General features: G+C 39.3%; 1 protein-coding gene across 4 annotated transcripts in view; it reads left to right on the top strand.

Annotated features, from left to right (window-relative positions):
- Window positions 1–3984: 3984 nt before the first annotated feature.
- The window catches only part of R3HCC1L (R3H domain and coiled-coil containing 1 like), a 70515-nt gene continuing 47655 nt past the window's right edge, over window positions 3985–26844 (top strand). The window contains exons 1-2 of one of the 4 annotated variants that reach the window (XM_070432553.1): window positions 3998–4054; window positions 14420–17250. The gene's annotated coding sequence lies outside the window, so the exon portion shown is untranslated. Of the gene's footprint in view, window positions 4055–4270; window positions 4909–14419; window positions 17251–26844 lie in introns of those variants that run through there. The other 3 variants (XM_070432554.1, XM_070432555.1, XM_070432556.1) reach the window with 3 other exon arrangements.

Genomic DNA, 26844 nt, shown 5'->3' with positions numbered 1-26844 from the left:
TCGGCAAACCGCAGCTCGTGAGCCACATGTGGCTCTTTGGCCCCTTGAGTGTGGCTCTCCCACAAAATACCGACTTTTGCGCATGGGCCACGAAGTTTCAATTGCACTGTACGTGCACGCCCACACGTGGTATTTTGTGGAAGAGCCACACTCAAGGGGCCAAAGAGTCGCATGTGGCTCACGAGCTGAGGTTTGCTGACCACGGCCCTAGGGAGAGGAAGCCAGGCGTTGCTACATGATGTCATTACCTGGTGCCCACAGCCACCATTTCTGGGCTGGGCTGGGCTGTGGGCCGCATTTTGCACTGTGGGGTTTCGGCAGCGTCAGCTGTGATTTGGTGAGCTGTCACTCCGGGGTGGTGTTGAGGCCTGTGTCCCACTTGGGGGAAGCTGAATGTTGGTTTATTGGTGCCAGGTCCGTGGTGCCATTTCTGTGTAAATGACCAGTGCGAGTCACGACAGCTCCTGCGTTGAGTGTCTGCCCCCCTGGGGGTCAGTGCATGTCATAGTGACCAGTCGGAAGGTTGGACACTTAGCATATTCGCCTTTTATATATATAGATATCATATATATATATATGTGTGTGTGTATATATATATGTGTATATATATATATATATGCTATATCCTATATATAGGATATATATTCTATATATGTATGTATATACAAAAGGAGATTTATTTTGAGGAATTGGCTCACGCAGGTGTGGAGGCTGAGAAGTCCCACACTCTGCTGTCTGCAAGCTGGAGGCCTAGGAAAGCCAGTGGTGTAATTCTAGTCTGAGTCTGAGGCCTGAGAACCTGGGGAAGCAATGGGATAAATCTCAGTTCAAGGACAGGTGAAGACTAACGGACAAATGTCCCAGCTCATGTACACAACTAAGAAGGGACTGAATTCTCCCTTTTCCTGATTTTTATTCTATTCAGGCCCTCAGTGGATTGAATGGTGCCCACTCATATCAGAGAGGGGAGCAATATACAGTTGACTCTTGAACAATATGGGTTTGAACTGCACTGATCCACTTATACTTGGGTTTTAAAAAAATAAACATAGAGTCAGCTCTCCTTATTCCTGGGTTTCATTCTGCAGATTCAACACACCACCAAGGATCTAAAACAGTATTTTTTGATCTGTGGTTGGGAATCCACAGGAAGTGGGGCTGACTGTTTGCATTATCCTATGCCATTTTATATAAGGGACTTAAGCACCGATAGATTTTGGTATCCTCAGGATATTCTGCAGCCAATCTCTCATAGATCCTGAGGGAGATGACTGTGAGACGACTGTGGATGAATCAAAAGCTATACATGGATTTTCCATTGCACAGTGATTGGCTCCCCTAACCCTTATGTTGTTCAAGGGTTAACTGTACTTTACTGATTCCACCAATTCAAAAGCTAATCCCATCTGCAAACATCCCCAAGTACACACTCAGAAATAATGTTTAATCTGGGCATTCTGTGGCCCAGTCAAGTTGACACCACATAAATTTAATGATCACACCATGCCAGCAAAATTGACCATTCTGTCCTTCAAACAACCTAGCTCTTTCTTTGTATAGTCTGATCCATTTGGCTGGAACACTTCCCCCCCTGGTTCTCCTCTTGATTATTATTTTTTTCATCCTTTGTTGCTCAGTGGAAAGATCACTGCCTCAGAGAGCTTCCTGGACCACCCTGTTAAAGTAGATCCCCACTCAATGCCAGGATGTTCTATCACAAAGCAGCCAGGCTGAATTTGTACGTATAGAGTTCTTTGTTTATTTTCTGTCTTATCTGCTAGATTGTAAGCTCCATAACAGTAAGAACTATGCTTGTTTGTACTCCACTGTATAACTCTTAAGCATCTTGCTAGTGTCTGGTACATAGTAATAAATATCAATAAATATTTGCTAAATGAAGTTGTTGTAAGGAATTCATCTAATAGAGGATTCATCACCACAATACATTGAAGAGATGTGTGTTATGACAAAGGCAGTGTTGCCCTGGCAAACTGACTCTCAAAAAAAAAAAAAAAAAAAAAAAAAAAGCCCTAATTTGTCATTTGCTGATTTCCATGGTGGTATAAATACTCCCATCACAGCTGATTTCAAGCCACCAAAGGTTTAAGAACTGAATTGCAAAATTTCTGAGAGCTTAAATTGGCTTTTCAAAGTTGATACGAGCTGGCTCTGGCATATCAATGAAAGAAAGGTCAGCATGGGTGCAATGATTATCCAGGAAAGAGGCAATAGTTCATCCTGGGGGAGCTCAGCAAAGACTTCCTGGAGGAGGTAATACTTGATCTGTGTTTTGGATGATGGGTGTGTTGGCTCACGCTGTACGCCACTTAAACTGGCTAATGTAGCCCTGCTCTCAGTAGCCCACATTCAACCGTCCTTGGCTTCCCTACTCAGCTCACCTTTGCTGGGCTGGGAGTTATCACCTGACTCAGTCCAATCCTCAGAAAATCCTTCTATATGGCAGGTGTTCTACTGGGTTTTCTTTGAATCTAACAGAGGAGAATGATATAGAGTACACTTAGTCACGGGAGAAAGGGAAGGGTTTTCCAAACAGAGGGACAGCTTGTGCAAAAGTGAGAGAGTGAATGCAATACAGCAGTTTGGTAAATCTAGATGTATAAGGGAGGGAGTGGAAGGAGACTAGCTCCTGACAGGCTATGTTGATAGGCTGAGGAGCATAAACCGATTCCCAGCCTGGGCAGAGGAAAAGGGAAAGATTGCTTACTTTTCCTGTATAATTCTTACCACAGCTGGTAATTGTGGGTTTTTGTTGTTATTGCTGGGTCTCATTTTTGGTATGGAGTCATTTGATTCATATCTGTCTCTTCCAAGAGACTGTAAACTCCACAAGGGCAGGGACTGCCTTGCTTGCTGTAATCGTTAAGCAGCAAAAATACAACCTTGTTGAATAACTGAATCATCTGGGGAATTTTTGAAAAAAAAAAAAATGCCCCTGCTTATCTACCTCACAATAGGGTGTGCTATAATCTTTCTCTGAACCTTCCAACCACAGTTTGGGGGGGTGGGAAGTAGTAAGGCAGACTTCCATATGTTGCAAAAGCCATCCCAAAGGATTCACCCCTGTTCCCCTTCTCAAACTTAATCAAGTATATCCTTTACAAGATTTTACCCAAAAGGTGACAGGAGTAAAATGTTCCTTTGCATATATGGGCCCGATGGTAGTAGGGAGGTTTAGATAGAGGTGCTAAGGAACTGAGACCAGTGAGGAAGACCATGAGTAATCAGGTAAGAAATAATGCAGGTCTGAGTTAAATCACTGCCAGTGGGTGTGAAGAGGGAAGAGGTTCAAGAGATGCTTGGGAGGTAGGTTTGGTGACTATTTGGGCATAGGTGGTAGAGGAAGTGAGAGCGAGGGAGGAATCTAGGTTGAAGGTGAGAGTTTCACTTTTGAAATGTCTGTGGGACACGGATGAGGAGGGGTCAGTCTATGAAGTTGGGAATACAAACATCAAACTCAGGAGAGGAGGGGCAGGAGCCTCCCCTCCCTCAGTGCAATACCAAGAACTCTGGAGAACACTAATACATGAGACGGGTTAGAAAAACAATTCTTGGAGCCTGAGAGGAAAAAGGAAATAAGTGAAAAAGAATGCCCAACAGCGTCAAATGGTGCCTAACGCTTAAGTCAGAGGACCTGAAACGATCTCTGATGAATTTGGCAACAAGGGCATTTTCTGTGGAGGCCGAGGACGAAGGAGGAAGTGGAGACAGCGAATTTAGACTATATTTTTCAAGAAACTTGGCTGTGAAGAAGAGGGATGGTATGACTGAGTGGGATGGGAAGAGATTCGAGTACCTTTGTAGCTGAGCCAAAGGGGTAAGAGTTGAGCATAAGCACATTCTCCACCTCTTCATGTTGCTAGCCCCGCCCCCCCCACGTGACCCGTGGCAGCCGACGGCCCGGGACTACATTCCCCAGAAGGCCGCTCGGCGCTGCGGGGCGGAGTCGAGGCCTGGCGCTCGCCCCCGAGGCGCCGACGGAAGAGCCAGAGCTTCGAGGAGGAGGCGGCGGAAGCGGAGAGCGACGGCGCGCCCGGTAACGAGCTGCCCCGAGCCCAATCCCTCCCTCCGTCTCTCCCTCCTTTCCTCTCTCCGTCTGTCCCTCCCTCCCTCCCTCTGCACCCTGAGCTGGGGCTCGTGGCGTGCCCTTCTCCCCTCACACCTGGGACGGGAGTTCCTTTCTCTTTAGTTTGCTACCGGTATTTTTTCCTCACGTGACACGCAGGGCGGGCCCTCGCCTGGGGCGGAGGTTACTGGGCAGCTCCCGCCCTTCGACCCCCGAGGGACTGGGGTTGCGGGGGACCCTACGGTCCTACCGAGGCCCTTTGGCTCTGCCTGGGGGTGCGTGCCCGCTGAGGGCCCTCGCCCCCAAACTCCCTATAGCGGGGACGTTCTTTTCTGGGTCTCAACAGGTACTGAGTGGGTCCGTCGCCACTCGGGGGCCCGGGGCTGTGGGCCGCAGAGGCCGTCGGGAGACGCCCCCGGGCCGTGAGCGATGTCCGGGTTGCGAGCCTTTGGAGTGAGTCCACTCCCTCCGCTGCCCGGGAGCCGTGGGCTCTGAGCTGGGAGTGAGCAGTCGGTGAGGGAGGAGGCACTTCCTGGTTTTCTGGGGCGGCCCTCGGGCCACCCTGTGCCGGAGCGTTAGTTTTCCTCAGCAGTAAAGGCGCCTCTCGGAGTGGCGGAAGGGAAGACTCCCAGGATGGGAGCCTGAGGTCCGGGGAGGCGTCTAGGTCTCCACTTGCCGGGCCTGTGGTCTCTGTAGCCCGTTTCCCGCAGCCCCGGCCCGGCTTCCCTCCAGGAAAAGCGGGGACAGGAGCCCTGGCCTGCCCGCCTTCCAGTGTGAGAAAGCCCGTGTCCCATGTGACCGTAGCCTCCCGTCGTTAAGTCCAGGTCAGTGGCATTTTAAAGTCACATTCGTGTTTTTTCCTAAACTTGGAACAGGGTCATGCTGTTGATGAAGATGAAATGAGTTAATAAACAGGTGGCGGCAGGTGCCTTTAGAAATGAAGGTGAGCCGTACACATGTGCTTGTGCCGTGTTCCCGGGGAAGAGGTGCTTTCAGGGCCCCGCCTGTCACCTGCGGAGTCAGTTTTAAACTTCGTCTGCATTTTAAGGGCCGTCAGGATCTGGACACGTCCCTCCCCCCCAACACAGACACACCTGTCTACCCTCCTTGTTCTGTCGTCACATTATTTCAGGTGCAAGTATCTCGGATTCGGGGCTCAGCTAATGCCTGTCTTCAGCAGGTCTTGTGTCCTTCCCCCCCTTTCCGAGACTCCCAGTGCTAACCCGCTCTGATTCCTACACAAACCCCGTAACCTGTGCGCATACCGGCTCACACGAGAGGGTTATGCTCACCTATCCTAGGGACGTGTGCCTGTTTTGCCTCAGAGTTCCAATTCAGAATATAAACAGCCAGTATTCTAATTTTGTTTCTTTTTCGGGCACTTGAGCTCTGAGACTCTAAGCAGGTGGCTTTTGGTCCCAGTTTTCTTCCCCTTTTAGAGAATGGGGATTTTATAATAAATTTTTTTATGGGTTTGGAGTAGTAGTAGTTAGGTGACCTTAACTTGTATTTATTCTGAAATAATTGGTGGAAAACTATTTGAATGTGGTTCAGAAAAGCAAAGAGGTTGGCAGTGCAGGGAATCGGTTCAATGTACAAAGTCGAACCAATTTGAGTTCCAAGTCCTGGTGTTGTGACTTATATTTATGACTTTTGGCAAATTGATCTCTAAGACTGTTTACCAGTCTCTAAAATGGAGATAATAGCATGTACCTCGAAAGGTGTCTATAAAGATTAAATGAGATATGAATATAGAGAGCTTAGTAGTGCCTGGAGTAAGTGCTCGTTCTTTTGCTATTGTAACTGATGACGATGATGATAAAAACATAACTTTAGTATTTTCTTGAGATTCCTGTTTTTATTTGTAAAACGAGGATAGCTATCCTTAACCCATAAACTTAAAATACTGTAAGTTTTCAGATTGCAGGTTTGTGTTTTTTTTTAAGCAGTTGCATTTTATGTAAAGATTATATTATGCTGCTTTTCACGTTTAGAGGTTTCCAAAATGCTGTTGTGAAAAGATTTTTGGGATGTGATGTTTCATTTATAACCTGTAGTAAGAATGTAGTTTTCTGTCTGCACATAGTAGATTTTAGCAGAACAATGATCTGTGTACGACTTAGATATTGACCATTAATTGATTAGGACAGACTTTTATAAGAGCATTGTTTTGTCTTGCCTTCCTCCCCAACTTTTTTTTTTAAGCCAGACTAATTGACTTTAAAGTTCATCTCAATGGGTAGGGTTCTGAAGACTGGGTGACATCATTTTTTCTTTTTTGAATGTGAAGCTTTTTAAAATTATAGTTGACATACAGCACAATGATTTGACATTTATATACCTTACAAAGTGATCACCACGAAAAGTCCAGTAACCATCTGTTATCATACAAAGTTTTGTGATGTTATTGACAACTTTTCTTCCCCGTGACTTATTTATGTTATAACTACAAGTTTGTATCTCTTAATCCCCTATATCTTTTTGCCCATCCCCTCACCCCTCTGACAACTATCAGTTTTTCTGTATCTATGAGTCTATTCATTTGTTTAGTTTTTTAGATTCCACATGTAAGTGAAATGATATAGTATTTGTCTTTCTCTGTCTTATTTCACCTTCTAGGTCTGTCCATGTTTTGGCAAATGGCAAGATTTCATTCTTTTTCATGGCTGAGTAATATTCCCGTGTCTGTGTGTGTCCACTTCTTTATCCATTTATCTATTGATGAACACCTAGGTTGCTTTCATATCATGGCTATTGTAAGTAATGCTGCAGTGAACATAGAGGTACACATACATGTTTTCGAGTTAGAGTTTTGTTTTCAGATAAGTGCCCAGAAGTGGAATTGCTTGGGTCCTCATTTGTCTCTTATTATAGCCTTTGTTTTAAAGCAGGGTGGGAAAAGGAAACCTTTTTTCTGCCAAGGGCCATCTGGATATTTATAACATCATTCTGGGGCCATACAAAATTATCAACTTAAAAATTAGCCTGCTATATTTGGTCAAACATTTAATTAACTCACCCCTGATGCGTTGGCAGAGCCAGAACAAATGATTTTACGGGGCTTATAATAAGGCCCGTGGACTGGATGTTCCCCACCCCTCTTTTAAAGTCTATTTTGTCTGATAATTATTTCTTCCCAGCTTTTTTTTGTTTCCATTTTAATGAAATATTTTTTTTACATCCTTTTACTTTCAGTCTGTGTCTTTCGACTGAAATGAGTCTCATATAGGCCACATATGTAAGGGTCTTGTTTTTTATCCATTCAGGGGTGACTTCATTTTTTGACAGCGGAAACTCTTGGTGACTGATGCTGATGGTGGCTTTGGTTTGTGTGTATTTGCAAGGAGTGAGAGTTTAGAGATACTAGGAGAAAAACCTAATAGGGAAAACTGACTTGTTGGTCAAAGTAGAGTCTTTTGGTTAAGAAATGAAATATTTATTTTAAATTCTTTCAACCTGTTGACTGCAAGATGTTAGTAGACTCAGATGTTTAGGAAATGTTTCCTTACTCTCTTTTTTGATGTGGTATTCCCTGGCCTCTGCTTTGTCAGTTTCATTCTTATTCATGAATCAGCAAGATATTTTTCACTACAGATTTGTATACAAAAATGTAAGTGATCACTTTCATTAAAATCTACTTTGTGTGCTGTAATGTGTTTTTCCTTTTGTGTTTTAAATATTTTTTGACTCTTACTTAAAAGAAGTTTTTGGAAGGTAGACACATTATCAGCTATAGGATCTAACTGTACATAGTGAAGCCCAGTTAGTGATGACTGTGCTGAATAGTTCTGAATAAGAACATTTTGTTGATTGTCCTATGTCCCTAAGACATGCTCTGGAGAGACAGTATGGTATTGTGAAAATAACATAAGCTTTGGAGTCAGACTGATCAAGGTTTGAACCTAGGCTCTGCTGTTTACTATTTTGTGACTTTGGTTCCTATAATCATTCTGAGTTCATTTTCTCATGATCTGTAAAACGGATAATAATACCAACCTGCACGACTGAAAAATTTAGACATTGTTTGAACTCGGTAAATCTAGCCAGGCTTAGATAGGTGGTGGTGTTACTCCTATTTTCAGTTTTTATTGTATTTTTCTGATAGTTATGAATTTTGGTGATACATCTATGTTCATTCCCTCAATACTTTACATGATCAGTGTATTTTTCTTCCCTCAGCCAAGGTTAAGGTTGTTGATCGTGACCATGGAACCCTGAAACACAGCAAAGCTAATTGGCCAACATGTTTGAATCTGTGACCCTGTCCTCATTAGCTCCTATTAACTAACCATTCACAAAATATCTCACCAGAATGCATAAGACTGCTATATTGTTGGTTCGGCATTCATGCGCTCATTAGACATAATAGAAGTAAATGAGCGAATACTGAAAGTAAAAGTATATATTTTTAATTACAAAACTTTATAAATATAGGACTAGCCCTCACATTATGTATAAAACTGGTGACTTGCAGGATGACATTGAAAACCACTAGCCTGAACTATAATTTAGACATTACTTTTAGCTGTTGAAAATGTATCTGTTGCAGACTTCCCACTCATAGGAAAAGTGAAAAGAAATGGAACTAGACTATTCATGTCTTGAAAGAGAACCCTACTCCTATGCCACCAACCACAAAATGTGCTCTTAGTGGGGAAAACAGAGTTCTCCACTGATGTTCCTGGCAGGATGGATGAAGCCTGGGTAACTCCAAAGAGCTTATTGAATTACAGAGAAATTCCAGTTGTCAGAGCTTTAGATAGAAGAGAAGTTATAGGGTGTTGCTCAGCAGCAGTAAGACTGAATTTGGAGAGGATTTTCTCCTCAATAAAACATGGGCCAGTTGCTCCCAGTTCATGGTGTGCATTTTTCACTGTCTTTTGCTAGCCTTCTGTATAGTTTTCCATTCTTCAAATTCACTCTTTAGTTTTATAAATATTTGTTGTTCCTTCTGTATCTTTTTTTTTTTTTTTGTAATGTCAAACACAGTTGGTTTCTGACAAGGGTTAAAAATATGGAAGCAGAGACGCACTGTTGGAAACAGCAGGTTCTGGTATCTGGTATCTAGTAAGGTTCCCAAGTAGCAGGCTAACCAGTGAATATGATGGTATGGTTTTTTGGAATAGTCAAATGGCTGATAGTTCATAACCATTTAATTTGGTGCAGAGGCAAAAATATGGGCAAAAGATTTGTTTCACTCCTTAATATGTAATTTGCCTCTTAGAAAAGAATATATGTAATGTTAATAATTGGCTTGCAGTTGGGCTGTTACAAGTTCTTTCCCACCATAAAAGTGTATGTCTTGAGTTGAGAATTTTTGGGGGCAGAATCCAGAGATAATATTCTGGATTACAAAATAACGTCTAATAGCTATCATTTATGCAGATTACGTGCTAAGTACTGTGCTTAACATCTCTTTTTTCCTGTTTAATTTATGTTGACATTATTGTAGACTACAAAATGTGCAAAAAATTTACCCAAGTACCTCAGATATTAACACTTCTCTCTCTCTCTCTCTCTCTCTCTCTCTCTCTCTCTCTCTCTGTTGTGTGTGTGTGTGTGTGTGTGTGTGTGTGTCTTGAACTGTTTGAGGCTAAGGTACATACCTATTCCCTTGCGTACCTAAATATTTGCGAGTGCATTTTCTAAAAACAAGGACATTCTTTTATGTAACCACAGTGCAGTTGTCAAAATCATGAAATTAACACTGATTTAATATTACCATCTAATCTATAGACTTGTTCAAATTTCACCCATTGTTCCAATAATGTATTTTTATAGCAAAAGAAAATGTTAGATCATGAAGTGCATTCAGTTGTCATAGCTCTTTAGTTTCCTTTAATCTCTAGCATTTCTTCAGTCTTTCTTTGTTCTTTTCATGACATTGACATTTTTGAAGACTGCAGGCCAGTTATTTTGTAGAATGCCTCTAATTTGGGTTTATCTGATATTTTCTCATAATTGGATTCAGGTTATCCATTTCTGGCAGGAGTACCACGGAAGTAATGTTATGACTTCTTTAAGGTAATGTCTGCTAGGTTTTCTAGTGTGAAGTAACTTTTTTCTTTCATAGTTTTTTTGGTGATAAAATATATATAACAAAATATACCATTTAGTCATTTTTTTTTTTTAAATATATTTTATTGATTTTTTACAGAGAGGAAGGGAGAGAGATAGAGAGAGTTAGAAACATCGATGAGAGAGAAACATCGATCAGCTGCCTCCTGCACATCTCCCACTGGGGATGTGCCCGCAACCCAGGTACATGCCCTTGACCGGAATCGAACCTGGGACCTTTCAGTCCGCAGGCCGACGCTCTATCCACTGAGCCAAACCGGTTTCGGCACCATTTAGTCATTTTAACTGGAATTAACTACATTCACATTTTGTAATTTTGAAGTATCTTTGACTTGAAACTATACTTGAAACTATAAATATATTCTGTTACTTCTTGAACTTTTACTCACTGATTTTAATATCTATTAGTGATTTCTGTCTGAATCATTTTCCTATGCTTATTTATAACACTACTTTACTTCATTATTTTTATGCTGTCCCTGATTTGGCCAGTGGGAACCCCTAAGATGATCTGTCTCCTTTCGGATTGCTCTTGTTATTTTAAAAATTTTCTACTTTCTACCACAACAAGATGTTCTAGGCCCATCCTAGACTTTCCCAGCCCAAGCCTTAGAATGAGTTATTTTTTCAAGGATCTCTGGTTGCTTTTAATAGAGAATGGCATTATAAGCCAGGACCTGGATTCTAGATGTCCTCATTGCTGCTGTGTGTCATTACTTGTAGGCCCTCTTAGCAGGTATCTGGGAAATAGATACATGTGATATAGGAATATGTGTGTTTGTGTCTACACCACTGATTCTAATCCAACACTACAGAATTTATTCTAGCCTTCATTTTATCTTTATAACTCCTCCTCTTAACAGAAACCTAGCCCCATTATTCATGTTTTTACTTACTGGCTCAATTCTAGAATATCAGAAAATAGGTTAAGAATTGCTAGCTCATACCACTATTTAAAAGACACCTAGTAGCCTGGCTGGCGTGGCTCAGTGTTTGAGCATCAACCTGTGAACTAGGAGGTCATGTTTTGATTCCTGGTTGGGGCACATGCCCGGGCTGTTGGCCGGGTCCCTGGTGTGGGGCATGCAGAAGGCAGTCGATCAATGACTCTCATCATTGATGTTCCATCTCTATCTCCCTCTCCCTTCCTCTCTGAAGTCAATAAAGGTATGAAAGACACCTAGTAAATAGAGTCCAATATTTGTTGATAGTTTTTTCCTTTAGCATAAATCTAAAGCATAATCATTTAGTCTACTAGTAAATTTCCACTGCCCAATAGGGTAGCCACTAACCACATAAAGTGAAACGTGTCGTAGTGTAAAATATTTACTGGATTTTGAAAACTTAGTATGAAATAAGGAATTAATATTTTAACAATTTTTTATATTGTTTATATATTGACATGTTTAAGCTATATCAGATAAAATATATTAGTAAAGTTTTACCTATTTTTACTTTAATGCGGCTACTAGAAAATATTAAATTATTTATGTGGCTCCTATTATGTTACTTTTGGACGTTACTGACATAAAAACCATGTTCAAAAGTTACTTGGATTAGTTTTCTCTCCCCAATATTATTCTTTCCCTTGCATGGTTATCTTAGTCATTTGAAGTACAGTTCACTTCTATTTGCATTTTAAGTTTTTCTCTTCATCCTAATTGATCTTATTTATTTTTGAGTATGTGAAACATTAATAGTCTTCCAAAAGTCAGAATTGTATAAAAAATATATATACTTAGAGCAGTGTCACCCATTTTTTTTTTTAAATCCCTTCTTTTCTACCCTGTTTACGCCTACCTTCTATATAGGTAACCAATCTCATCATTCTCTGAATTATCCTTCCTATGTATTTTCCCCCCATGAATGAGGAGATACAGGTATATTTTCTTATTTTCTCTTCTTTTTTACACAAAAGGAACCCTAGTACTAGTATAGATAGATACTCTTTTGTACTTTGCATTTTTCACCTAACATATTTTGAAATCCATTCCACATCAATTTGTAGAGTTCGCTCTCCCTTCTTTCCTCCCTCTGTCTTTTCCTTCCTCCTACAGTTGCATAGTACTCTATTGTGAGGATGTTAACCATTCTCTTATGCTTTTTCCAATATTTTGCATTGACAAACAGTGCTGCAGTGACTAACCTTGTCCATATATATCTTTTCATATGTTGGAAGTATATGTTTGGGTAAATTCCTAAAATGGGATGATTGGTTCAAAAGTTCAAAAGCATATATAGTTTTAAAATATTGCCAGATCTCTTGCTGTGGGGGCTGTACACATTTGAATTCCCATCAGTAATGTATGAGAGTGTTAGTTTCCCCCACAACATTACCATCAGAGTGTGTTATTTTATACCTTTTAATTTTTGTTAACCTTATAGGTAAGAAATGGTATCCATATAGTTTTAATATTCACTTCTCTTATTAGTGAGTTTGAACATCTTTCCAAAATATGCATGAAGGTCATTTTAATATCTTTTTTTGTGTGAATTGTCTTGTGTCTTTTTTTGTTAATCCTCACTCGAGGATATTTTTTCCATTAATCTTTGGGGGTGGGGGGATGGAGTGGGGAGACATCGATGTGAGAGAGACACATCAATTATCAATTGGTTGCCTACCTTGGGGCCTGGGATCAAACCTACAACCCAGGTATGTGCCCTGGACTGGGAATGGAACTCGAGACCCTTTGGTGTGCGGGCCGATGCTCTAGCCACTGAGACACACTGGCAGGGCTCTTGTATCTTTCTATTCACTTTTCTATCAGGTTTTTTGGGTTTTTTCCCTCCCTCAGTTTTTGAGAATAAAAAAAATACGTTAGGGAAATTAGCTCGTTATAAATGATATATGTTACAGTTTGCCAGTTGTCTTTTGTTTCTTTAGGGTGTAAGTGTGTATTTGTTTAGACTTTTATGTAGTCCAATTTTTCATTGCATCAGAATTTTGGGTAATAATTAGGAAACCTTTTCCTTTACCCAGGATAAAAAGGAATTTACACATTTTCCTCTAGTACTTGTATGATTTTAGTTATGTTTGGATCTTGGATTCATTTGGAGTTTTTTAAAATGAATATTGTGTGAACTTACAATGTCCTAGCATGTTTTCTTTAAAAAGTACAATTTTGCCCTTGTGTTTTGAGATGCCACCTTTATCATATGTTAAGTTTCCATAGAATTTATTTCTGGACTTTCTGTTCTTTTGCACCAGTCTGTATTCCTGCACCATTATTACAGTTTTAATTATAGTATATCGAGGGCTAGCTTCTAAAATTTCTACTGTGTTATTGGCTATTCTTACATGTTTGTTTTTTCTGTTGAACTTTAGTAGCAGCTGTCGCCATAAAAAAGCTTGCATGTATTAGGATTGTTATTGGGATTATGTTAAATTAATAAATTAATGAAGAGAGAACTGACATCTGGATGATGTTGAGTTGTGTTGAGTTTTCTATCTAAGAACAAGGAATATCTATTGGTTCAAATCTATATTTGTATCACAGGAATGTTTTCTTTTTATTGGTTTTGTACACTTCTTGTTAAATTTGCCATTTAAAAAACTTACTAACATGTTTATAGATCTTTATGTCAGTATTTGTAGAGCTACTTTATTCTGTTTAATGTTTGTATTGTTTTCCATGATATAGATGTTCCATAATTTATTTACTCTGGCCCATATAGATGGACATTAAAGTTGTGTATAATTTTTCATTCTATATAATTTTTCAGTCTACATTCACCAAAACAGGATCTTACGCTTTTAAAAAAATCTTTGCCAGTTTGAAGGGCATTAAAGAATATATTTATTTTTATTTCTTTGCTAACTGATGATGCTTATTTTTTATCCATCTATTCAAACTTCCATTCAGCATATTCTTACTGAGCATCAACTATGGGCCATCCTATAAGAACTATAGTAATGCCTGGAAGTTGAATGTCTTTTTGTGTTTTTGATCATTTGTATTATTTTGTTTTGTACACCTCTTTTTTTTTTTTTAATGGCAGTTAATTGGTGTTTCTGCCCCCTCAGACCAGTTCTCAGACCGAGAATGAAAGATAACATTTCTTTATTCTGTTTTGTTGATGAGTTTCTAAAAAGTACTTCGTGTGTGTATTTATTTTTCTTGCAAAATCTGTGGTAAATCCTGGGTTAAACTCTTAGTAGTCACGAAATGAGATAATGTAAGTTAAGTGCACAGACAAGTTTCAAAGAAATGATTACACATTTTTATAAAAATGACTTTTATTATTATTATTTTCCAGGTGAGGCTGCTGCATCTATCAGAAAGGAATTTTTGTACCATTTTTCTTCAGACAGAGTCTGTTTGTTGTAGAGCAGGGGTGGGGAACATCCAGCCAATGGGCTGTATAAGGCCCTTGAAGTCATTTGGTCTGGCCCTGCCAAGGCAACCGCAGGCAGGACTCGAAATTCAAGATGTAGGAGCTTTTTTCATAGCAACATACGTTTATATTAAGTGAATCATAATAATGAAAAAATTTTTTTAATTAATCCTCACCCGAGGATATATTTTTTCCCATTGATTTTTGTTGTTGTTGTTTTGTTAGAGAGAGTGGAAGTGGGGGAATAGAGAGAGAGAGAAACATTGTTGTGAGAGAGACACATTAATATGTTGCCGCCTGTACACTCCCAACTGGGGCCAGGATTGGGCCTGCAACCCAGGTAGTGTCCTTAACTGGGAATCAAACCTGGACCCTTCAGCTGTGGGCCAGTGCTCTGACCACTGAGCAATAGGCCAGGGCAATAATGTAAATTTTGAGGGACAAGCAAGGAACGAAGGAACATCCATTACAAGATAGACAAGACACGGAGGAGTACATGAAAGCTTCTTGTCTGCTGACCTAAGCCTGTCTGTCTGTATTGTGGTGACTCAGAGGACAGTCAGTGACAGGCAGGCTGGGAGTGTACATGTTGGGACAGTGTTAACAGGAAACTATGGCGATCAGTCATGAGATGAGATGCTATGAGATGATTCCTCACAATGTTGAGGATCTCGCCTCTGATGATTGAAGACGATGTTGTCGACACGGACAATAACTTCAATCCAACCTTTATCCACACATCCACCATCAACAGTCCTCCCCAAAACAGTCTCAGATGAAGATTAATGAAATTACAGCAGCACACAGAAAAGACTTCAAGTGTCGATGACATGATGATACGAACATTGCATATGTTCCAAATCCAAAATGCAGGATTAGAACAGCAGTTAAAGCAAAATAATCAATACACACACTGGATAGTTATTAAAGCTTAAGTGGTGTGACATCCTACAAATGGCGTCTACAAAGAAGAGAAAAGTTGATGCAGAGCGTCCATCTTTCCAAGAGAAATGGACAAATGATTATTTTTTTGTTGAAGTCAAAGGCAAACCTGTGTGCCTAGTTTGTGGCGATATGTTAGCAGTAATGGAAAAAGCCAATCTGGAGCGTCATTACAGCTCAAAACATGCTAAACTCAGTGAATTGGGAGGCCAAATGCGTCTGGATAAAATCAATGCACTTCAGCGGAGTTTGGAATTACAACAAGCTGCTTTCACTAAGCCTCGTTGTGACAGAGACAACGTTATTCAGACGAGTTATGTAGTGAGTGAGCTAATAGCAAAGAAGCTGAGGCCTCATGTAGAGGGAGAGTTTGTGAAAGAGTGCATGGTTGCTGCTGCAGAGTTGTTAGCACCAGACAAGGTAAAATTGTTTCAAAGTGTTAGTTTGTCTCGGAGAACCGTCTCAGATCGGATTACTGATTTAGCACAAGATATTGAAAAGACATTGAAGAATTCTGCAGGAGATTTCCAATTTTTCTCTCTGGCTTGTGATGAGACAACAGACATAACCAATACTGCCCAACTGGCTGTTTTTGTTCGTGGGATAACTGCAGAGTTTGACACGCGTGAGGAACTGCTGTCACTGGAAGCCATGCATGGCACTACAAGAGGCGAGGATTTGTTTGAGAGACTTGTTTTATCAATGAAAAAATTTGAGCTAACATTTGAAAAGTTAAGTGGCCTTATTACAGATGGAGCTCCAGCCATGGTTGACTCGCAAAAAGGGTTAATTTCATTGGTCAAGAAAGAACTGAATCGTCTTAGTCTTGATCCAAGTAATTTAATTATATGCCACTGCATCATACACCAAGAAAGTCTCTGTGCACAGTCATTGCGGCTTAACAGTGTAATGTCAACAGTAGTGTCATGCATAAATTTTGTCAAAAGCAGAGGGTTTAACAGCCTCCAGTTTAAGGAGTTACTGAATGATCTTCACTCTGAGTACGGTGATCTTGTTTATAACTGTGAAGTGCGGTGGCTGAGCCACAGGAACATGCTCATGAGGTTTTATGAACTGCGGGATGAAGTCAGGCAGTTCATGGAGATGAAGGGAAAACCTGTCAGGGAACTCATTGACAGCAAGTGGCTGTGTGATCTAGCATTCATGGTGGATATTACCAAGTACCTCTCAGAGTTGAATGTCAAGTTACAGGGCCCCAACCAGCTTCTCAGCACCCTGCTTTCAAAGGTGATATCATTTGAAGCTAAATTAAGGCTGTGGAAAGTGCAACTGGAAAGGAATAACACAATGCATTTCCCCACTCTGGAAGGACAAAAGCCTTCTACAACACTTGAGTATGCTAGTGAATGTGCAAAACTGATTGAGGCATTTAATGAAAGATTCAAGGACGTGAAAAGTAAACAAATGGAATTGAACATCTTTGCTACACCATTCAATGTAGAACCAGCTGATGTGCCTGATAACCTACAACACGAAATCATTCAGCTGCAAAGCAATGATGAGCTGAAAGCTAGGTACAACAATGTCCCACTGCTTGAGTTCTATAAATGTTACATAAGTAACGATGAATTTCCCACTTTGAGGAGACATGCATTGAAATATGCATCTGTGTTTGGAACAACTTATTGCTGCGAACAGTTCTTTTCAAAACTTACCATAACAAAGAGTCGACTGCGCTCCAGACTGATCTACACAAACCTGGAAAAGCAGTTGCGAGTAGCAACTTCATCAATACCAGCTAACATCACACGCCTCACCCAAGAGAAGCAGTTTCAGCCATCACATTAGGGGTGAGTTAATGAAATGTTTGACCAAATATAGCAGGCTAATTTTTAAGTTGATAATTGTGTATGGCCACGAATGATGTTATAAATATCTAAATGGCCCTTGGCAGAAAAAAGGTTCCCCACCCCTGTTATAGAGTTTTATTGCTCAAAAAATAAATGTCACTTATTTGGTAAGTCAATTAAGTATACTTATGCATATATTTTTAGAAAAAAATGATAGTGATTTTTAGAGAGAGGGGAAGAGAGAGAGAGAAACATCAATGTGAGAGTGAAACATAGACCAGCTGCCTCCTGCATGCCCCCTACCAGGGATCAAGCCTGCAATGACCAGGAATTGAACCAGCAACCTTTCGTTGCTCAGGACGACGCCCAACCAACTGAGCTACACCAGCCAGGGCTTACGCATATTTTATAGAAAGACTGTTCATTTACTCTAAATATTTGTTTGCTTATATTTTGTTTCTTCTCCATCATTTTATGTTGTAACGCATGTAAAACAAGTTTGAAAGTAACAATTTCCTAAAAGACAGGCTCTTTGGAAGATTTTCTTGCTTCTATTCTCTAGGTCTTTCTTAATTTTGGTGTTTGTTGTAAAGAGAACAGGGATTGGTTAAATAATGGAATTAGTTCTCAAAGTGGGATTACTAGCTTTGCTTTCTTCAGTCTCTCTCCACTGGAAAAACAGAAAATTAATATCCATTCTTTTAAGCTCTAGCTTTCCTATAGTTCATATAGGGATCAGCAAAGATGGAATGTTATTGTAAGGGTTAAAGCAGGGGTGGGGAACCTGTTTTCTGCCAAGGGCCTTTGGATATTTATAACATCATTCTCGGGCCATACAAAATTATCAACTTAAAAATTAGCCTGCTGTATTTGGTCAAACATTTAATTAACTCATCTCTAATGCCTTGGCAGGGCCAGATAAATTGATTTCACAGGCCTTATACAGTGGACATTCCCCACCCCTGGGTTAAAGAATAGATAATCAATTTGTTTTTAGTAAAGTGTAATGAAGCCCTGGCCGGGTAGCTCAGTTGATTGTAGTGTTATCCCAATGTGCTGGGGTTGGAGGTTTGATTTCTGGTTGTGGTGCGTGCAGGAATCAACTGATGGATGCATGGATGGGTGGAACCACAAATCGATGTTTCTCTTTCTCCCTCCTCCTCCCCCTGCTCCTTCCCAAAAATCAATAAATAAAAATTTTAACCCCCCTCCCCCCCCAAAAAAACCCAGAATGAATCTCTCCAAGAACTTGGAAATGAAAAATAGATATCTAGTGAAAGTGATTTCAGTTTTTTAATATTACTCTGTAGGTGTTATTTTCAATTAAATTTTTTTTTAAAGAAAATTTAGTAAATTGGTAGGACCTGTTATTTTGTGAGATGTTTTTCTAACCTACATCCTCTGATGATCTTTTCAGTCTTTCAGCTTCTAACTCTCACATGTAGACAGTAGCAACTGGGAAGCTGATGTGTAGGGTGAAGGCTTTAGTGGTAACAAGAGGGTCAGTCACAGCATCTGTCAGAAGATAATTGTCTTGTGTGCTGCTGAAGCACATGGCAAAAAAAAAAAAAAAAAGGATGGAAACTATAATGAAATGATATTGGTGATTTGCAGAATTTTAAATAAGGTTTTGCACAGCAATTGAGAAGTAAATGTTGATGCTGAGAGCTGACCTTAAAGTCTTCTCAGATAGAATCTAAGAATGAGGAGCCATAGGTATAGATAAAGGGAAAGAAAATTCTCCTTTGATAGGGTTTTGGTAGTCTCTGCTTTTGTTAGTATCAGAAAGCTCACTTCAGATATTCTTAGATGGTTTGTATGGCTCATATGAGTAGAGGCATGGGATTTCATTGTGCATGACTCTGAAATGTCCCAGATCTTGAGAGTAAACCAAAGTGAATTTTAATCTTGGTTATTTAAAATCTCCTTGTACCTGTCTTATTAGGAGCTTTATTTTTTTTTAAGAGGAAACTAATTTGCAACTGGCTATAAAGAGTGACATTGTGTTCAGGGAAATGATGTACTAACACACTGCACTGTCCCACAAGAGTACTTCTCAAGTCTCCAAACGCAGTGCTGACAATCTGTGATAGCCTGTGAATTGTAGGGTAGCAGTTGGGGGAAGATAGACAGCAGAGTGAGGTGGTTGTGTGTAAGTTACAGAGGAGATGGAGAGGGAGAGAAATGAGAGAAGAGCTAAGCAGCTCAGGTTCTGTGGACAATTTGAATGGAACTTATTCTTCTTAGCTCTGATAATAGGATGAAATCAACAGCTAGAGTGTGTGTGGGGGTTTTCGTAGGGTAGAAATAGTGTGTTTCACTTTTCCTTTCAAGGTGTTATTTGTTTCATTCTGTCATCAAATTTTAAGATTAGGTGTTCTTTTGATGAGAGTATAGATTGGATAAGTTTGAAAATTTTGAAGACACTAGAAATATCACTTCATGCCAGGAAATGTGACTATAACAATCAGAGTACTAGGGATAGGGCTTATCTTTTCAAGGCATTATTGCAATGGTAGTAAGGCCAATTACCATATCTGGAGCTAAAATGACTGGGCCTTTATCCCAGACAAATGTATATCCTGTTATTTATTTATGTATTTATTTATTTAACATATGTGTACACACACACACACACACACACACACACACCATCAACTTATTGTTTCAGAGACAGTTAACCAACTATAGCTGTCTTCATCAGACATCAAGGCAAGAGTTTCTGGATATTATTTGTATTGCAGAGTAGAATTTAATGTGGAGCAGGTTTTGGTTCAGTTCTTTCTCTGATTATTAGAATGGTTATACAAAGTAAATGTGTTTGATGGTTCCCTTTGGTATCATGTCTAATTCTGAATATAGGATTAGACTTGGATCATATTGTTTTGGAGCCCATCTCTCCTGCTGATCAGTTTCTGTTTTTGAGTTAAATATGTTACTGCTTGGCCATTGATACCATTGTATTAAGTAAGCATAAGAGAGATGTCAGTGTGAAGATTATGTGCTATCTTATCATCTTTACACCAATGTTATCCATATTTAAAAAAGATGCCAGGGTAAATAAAGGGGCAAATGGAGTAAGGGACGGTATGGAGGAGATCTAGAGACACTGTACTAGTATCATTTCTTAGGAATTGTCTGTAGGATCTAGACTCGATTCTCCATTGCCTAGGAGATTGAATGCCTAAACCTAGTGTTGAAGGCTCTCCAGGCTGGAAACCATTTTTCTAGCAGAATCTTCTACTACTTCCCAATACTGAACCTTTGACTCTATCTAGACTAGTTTCTATAACTGTCTCCAAAGCAACACTTCCTGACTTACTGCCTCTGCATATTGTTAGGCTATTCCTTCTACTTGGAATGCTTCCTTTCACATCTCTGTCTTCTAAAGGCCTAGTTCCTAATGATGTGGTTGTAAGTGTAAATGTTGAATCACTATGTTATGTACCTTCAACTAATATAATATTGTATGCCAACTATACTTTTAAAAAATTAAAAAAGGGAGGTCTGGTTCCAATTCCACCTACTCAATGACATCTTCAACCATTTTAGTCCCTTAGTGATCTCTCTCCTCTAGGTTTTTATCATTTACTGCTTTTCTCTTTATTTGGCAATTACATATTACCTTAAAACAACTTACAAGAATGTTCTTACCCTCCCAGTTAGGTAGAGACACCTTAAAGGAGGGAGCGGGGGCTACATTACTCATGTGGTTCAAACCATGTTATTACTTATAGTTCTACTTGACATCTCCACTACCCCTAACAAGAACTTAGTACAGTATGTGCACTTGATATTTGTTTGTGAGAAAATGCAGTTACCTATTGTTAGCTTTTGCCAGCCTTTAACATTTATCTTTCTTTTTATGTCATAAGAATAACAGATAGATTAGAATGCAGTTTAAATACCTCAGCCATGTTTGTTCAATAGATTATTCTGCTTTGAAAGCTGCCTGTAGCACTCTGTACGGGCTTCCTGATCCTAAAAGGAGCATTGTTCTGAAGATATTATGTTCTCAGGTAATTATTTGTTCTTGAAGCTCTAATTAGTATCTTATCTATTATTTATTTAATATTTTCTTTGCCTGCTTTCAAGTGAAGTTTGCTTTGAAGTCTTTTGGTTTCTTAGTTTCTTAACAGCCACATTTGGCTTTTACACTTGTTAGCATAGCTGCAGGGAGGGAGGAGATAGATAGCAAGTTGTAACTATATTTCTAACAGGGACTCCACCTCCTTTACAGTTATTCTCTTTTGTTGCTATTGTACTTTGATGTTTTTGTTTTTAACTACCTATGCTTTGCTTTAACCCATTTTTTAGAAGGCATGTATTGTAATTTGTAGTAGTTAAGTGCAGGGACTTTGAAATCCTAACCAACACTTAAACTGTAACTTAAGTTTCAGGTATCTCATCTGTTAAATTGAGATAATAATGGCTACCTCTTAGTATGTAGTTGGGATCAAATGAGTTATTTTATATATATATATAATATATGTGTATATATATATCATATGTGATATATATATGTGTATATATATATCATATATGATATGTATATATCATACACACACACACACACACACACACACACACACTACTTAGCACAGATTAAGCCTGTGTTTTCAAAATTTACTCAGTTATTTATTAGCTGTACTTTGTACATTCAAAAGGGGGAAAATATCAAGTTTAATGCGTGTCAAGTTTGAGGTACAGCTCCCAAAGCCTTATCCATGTCAACTCTTTCATTGTTACTATAGAATATGAGTGTAACCCAGGATATATCTGGGAGAGGAACTAATTTCAAGCAAATCTAGAAACACAGACCAACTTTTAGGTGTGTAATGTGAGGAAGAAGTTTTAGGAGGGAATTATTTTTCTTCTCTCTCCAGCCCTCTATTCCCCAACACCTGCCCAAGGTAGATAAACAGAGTAGGAAGCAGACTTTTCTATCTTTCTATTGCATATTATATTGCTATTGTTCAGTTATATTAAAGCTTTGATCTGACTGCCTTTTGAGGTGGCTCATGGTAATAGGTGCTAACATTAAACTTGGTGAACCATGGGGTTACCTTATCAATGGAGTGTGAAAGAGACTAAGCTGCAAACTGTTTCCCAACCTATAAGGCATGAAATCAGTTGGTGCTGATGCATGACAACTATAGCCAGTGGAGTGTAAAATAAGTTGGGGGCTTGAACTGTGTTTTAAGAAAAACCTTTTCATGCTATAGTTTATCTACTTTGGTGCCCCTAAGATCCTACTGGAATCATGTATCCTGTATCTTTCATTGTTTTAGTAATCAGTTTTTTTCATGAAATGTTTCTTCCCAGTTATGTAAGGTGTATTCTTTGTCCAACTGCATGAAGAGAGACAAAGGCTGTAATGTCCAAAGCAGATTAATAATAAGATACTATAACTATTATTTTGCTCAGGATTATATTTGAAAAAAACATCTGCAGTATATATTTGATGTACAAGTTTCTTGTTTTTTTACATTCATATTTGAAAGTATACTCTATATTCTGATTTGAAACTTATTCCAGTCTAAGAACTCAGTTGTGCATTTCATTGGTCATTGTTGCCATGTTCACATGCGCCTCTGGAGAAAGGGAAGACATAGAAAAGGATAATGTTTTGAAATGGTTGGACGAGTTCTACTAAGAAGTATAGAGATTATTCTTATGGGGAATAGAAGAGATGGAGTCCTCTCCTGACACCTGGTGAAGTTCTTTGCCATATGGCTTTGAGGGTGAGGCAAGGTGAATGAGGAAGTTTCAGAGACAATAGTGAATTATTATTGTCAGCACTTTTAAGTCTGGAAGGTTATTGGCATTAGGCATGCTGTGAAAGCATGGAAGTTCTTTCATTCTTGTTAGTTTTCTTGTTTTACTGCAGCAGTCTTTGAATTCTCTTTAGTTGCTTTACATTTATACAGATTGCAAGCAAAGTGTGAATACTTATGAAATTAATATATTATTGTGAGAGACCATTCTGCTATCAGGCAGTCTAGTAGTTAAATGCAGGGTCTTTGAAATCTTAACCAACACTTAGAAGCTGTGTGATCTTGAGTTATTTAAGGTTCAGATTTCTCATCTGTAAAATTGGGATAATAATAGCTACCTCATAGTCTTATAATGTAATCAAATGAGATAATATATGTAAAACATTTAGCACAGTGCCTGTCACATCATAAGTACTCATTAAATGGTAGCTGGTTATTTTTTTCCTCTTTCTCTTCCTCTGTACTAATACTACTACTACTCTACCACTAATTCACTTTTGCTTATAGGGCCTAAATCATAATGAAACAGAAAACATAATTAGACATGGTTCACAACAGTAGATTTGGAAAAATACTTCATTGTTCTCTTAGGCATTGCTTAATAGATTTTTCTTAACCAAATAGAAACTCTATAAAAAGACCATTTTTAATGAAAGGACCTTTGTGTTGACTTTAGCTGGCCTTGCAAATGAGTATAAAAAATTGATTATTCTAAAATGTATTTGGCTAATGTAAATAAACAACCTTTCTATGAATTTAAGGAGTATATAGAAATAAAATAAGAGTTTAAAGAATTGTCAATCCTTATTATTCACCTAACTAGAGTTATTTTGTTGTGGGGAAGTGCTGGGGTTTTTTTTTTTTTAATTTTTAGGAGAAATGTTTTATCTGGTGCTAAGAATAGTCGTAGTAGAGTTCTTGTCCAGTGTATGAGACACATTGCTGTGGGAATGGGATGGAAAAGTCATCCTGATCATTTATACTAATGACGATGAGCATTGGTGTGGATAACACATTTGTTTTTGATGTGTATTATGGGATGATTTTTGCAGCACGATTAACTTCCGGATTAAACTTTGCTCAGCTAATATATCCTGAGCACATAGTGGTTGGAAAACTGGTTAACCAGCTGTGATGGTGATAAAACTACTAAGTTACCACTTAAATAGCTGTCTTAAATTTCTCAACCAAAATGAGGTTATAGAACATGATTTTATTTTTTAAAATTGATTTTTAGAGAGAGAGGAATGGAGAGGGAGAGAGAGAGAAACATCGATGTGAGTGCAATGTGAGTGCGGAACATTGATCAGCTGCCTCCCGACCCCCTCTTCCCCTGCTGAAGATTGATCATACAGTCCGGGCATGTGCCCTGACCCGGAATCGAACTGGCAACCCTTCAGTGCACAGGACGATGCCCAACCAACTGAGCCACATCAGCTGGGGCACAACATAATTTTCAAAGGTCTTTTTCAGTTATAAGCTTAAAGATTAGTATGGAGGTAATTGGCAATCAGGAAATGGAGCAGTGACACATTTTGGCCACCAGAGGGTGAAGTCCAATCAGTCAACTTGTGCTCTGCATTTGACCAGAATGTGGCATCCTTGGAAATAAAGAGGACGCATTGCTCTTCTCTCCATTTAGTTTAAGGTGTGGAAAATCTTGCTTTCTGATTCTACTTGTATCAGATTTTTTTCTGTTCTTTTTCTTTATGGTTGTCTAGATAGAACTGAGACAAATGCATAAAGACAGAAGAAGAGTAGACGTTTCTAGTTGTCAGGGTTTCCTCTAATTTTGTTCTCTAAGATGGTGATTGGCTCTCAGGTGATCCCATGGGCAACTTTGATGGCAAGCACATTAGTATGGATGACCAAATTTAATTATTTGTGACCACCTTCCTCCCCCAAAACACACAGGCACACACACAAATGGCACTCATCTGTCATTACCCTCTCCATTCCCTCTGAAATCCCATGGATGAAAATGACATGTGTGAGAAATATAATAGAATGAGCACAGCATTTGTAATTGAAATCTAGGTTCCAGTCTTGCTTTGCTACTTAATATCCATCTAACCATGGATGCTACAACCTCAGATCCTCAGTTTTCTTATTCAAAAATTGAGGACATTGAGTTCTGACTTCAGTAATGTAATTCTAAAAGTCTGTAAAAATTCTTTAATGTTTATATGGAGGGCAGTACTGTTCTTGATTTACTTACATATAAGTAGTATATTGTATAAATAGCACATGATTTCTTTTTTTTTTTTTTTTTTGCTAGTAACAGGGCTATAGGTGTTGTTAAGGCATAAATATTAAAGTATTAAAGTACACTACCATTACAGCAAGAAGAATGACAGTGGCCACTCCACTTGACTGTTGCCACTCACTGAGACATTTTTCTGGCCCCACAAACAAGTACAAACAAATTCTTTGTGAGTATTAGGCTCAGGGTGACAGCAAGTCAGTCAAGAGGAGGAGGATTAGGAGCCAAGCCAAGCTGATTTGGGTTATAGCTGACTGTGAAGCATGTAGAGGAGAAGTCATTTGGGGATATGTGAGCTTAGAAAAATAGGGCATGTGGGTTCTGGAACTTGTATCACAAAGCTGGAGTCAGAGTCTATTTCTTCTAACCACATGAGTGGAAGTAACTTAGATACAGAGTTCAGTTATACGATTCTGAATTGCTGAGAGCACAGGCTAATGTGGAAGGAACAAAGAGGGCATGCGGTCCAAATAGTCAAGCTGCAATGAGTATCTAGAAGGTGAGAGAGCAAATGGATGCAGAAGTGTGCTTGTGAAAACAGGGAAGGATTAGTACTTAGGATTTAATATGTACACCAGAGAATAGAAGCCAGCCAGCAGACTAGATAGAAACAGCATTTTAGGATTATGTGCAAAAGACAAAATTTTAATCTGTTCTGGTTTTAATTGCCCTCTTTGATGTTGGTAGGTCCACGTGGTATATCTAAGGCTGTACATGTTTGAGGTTAGTGATTATATCACTGACAAACTCTTTGTGGTTTATATGGTTCTAATAACTTCACTGGATACACATATTCACAGGTCCGCTCACTACTACTGCATAGTTCATTTCACAGAACTGGCCAGTAAAAAATTGGCAGGCAAACTAGCTTTTCAAGTGCTCCTAGGAATGGAGCCCAGCTGTTCCCTTTGGACTTTGAGCTGTTGGGATTCATTGGGTTAGCAACTAGAAAGAATGGAACTAACATTTTCAGTCTAGTTCTTGACAGCAAAGCAGAGGTGTTAGAATTTCTGTTTTAGAGGTTTACACTGCAAGTAACTTAACCTGATTGTGTGTCTTAATATTACTGGGCTTCTGACCACTGAAATATGGCTTGGATCGATGGTGGTTTGGAGAAAGTAGAAAGAGGGCTATCCATCATTCAGAGGCTCCATCTGATAATGCTGCTTTCACCAAGCAGCCATCTGTCCATCTATCCATCAGTAGGATGAAATGAGATTTAGCGGAACAGGCAGCTGTAACTCTGAGACACTTTCTAACCAAGGATTGCAGTCCTGGCCTGAGTGTGACCACAAAGCACAGCACTGGGGTTTGGCGGGATGTGGCAGCAAGTGCAGTCTCATTCCCGTCACTGCAGCCTAGAGAGTGTTCAATATGAGGCCAAAGCACAGCCTTATTTCCAATACAAAATTGACTAAACTTGGGGTGACAACCAAACAGTAATTCTTCTGCTCCATACTGTTTTACAAGTTGAACAGACCCTTTTGATGGAGAATTTTTTTTGTTTGACTTGGAGAAGAAATAGAATTAAGATGTGATTTCATTTTGCTGGAA

This window comes from Myotis yumanensis, unplaced genomic scaffold (assembly GCF_028538775.1).
Source record: "Myotis yumanensis isolate MYYU_CA2020_CCGP unplaced genomic scaffold, mMyoYum1.0.hap1 SCAF_13, whole genome shotgun sequence".
NCBI lineage: Eukaryota > Metazoa > Chordata > Mammalia > Chiroptera > Vespertilionidae > Myotis > Myotis yumanensis.
Note: the sequence above shows the minus strand (reverse complement) of the source record. Positions and strands in the feature narration are given on the sequence as shown.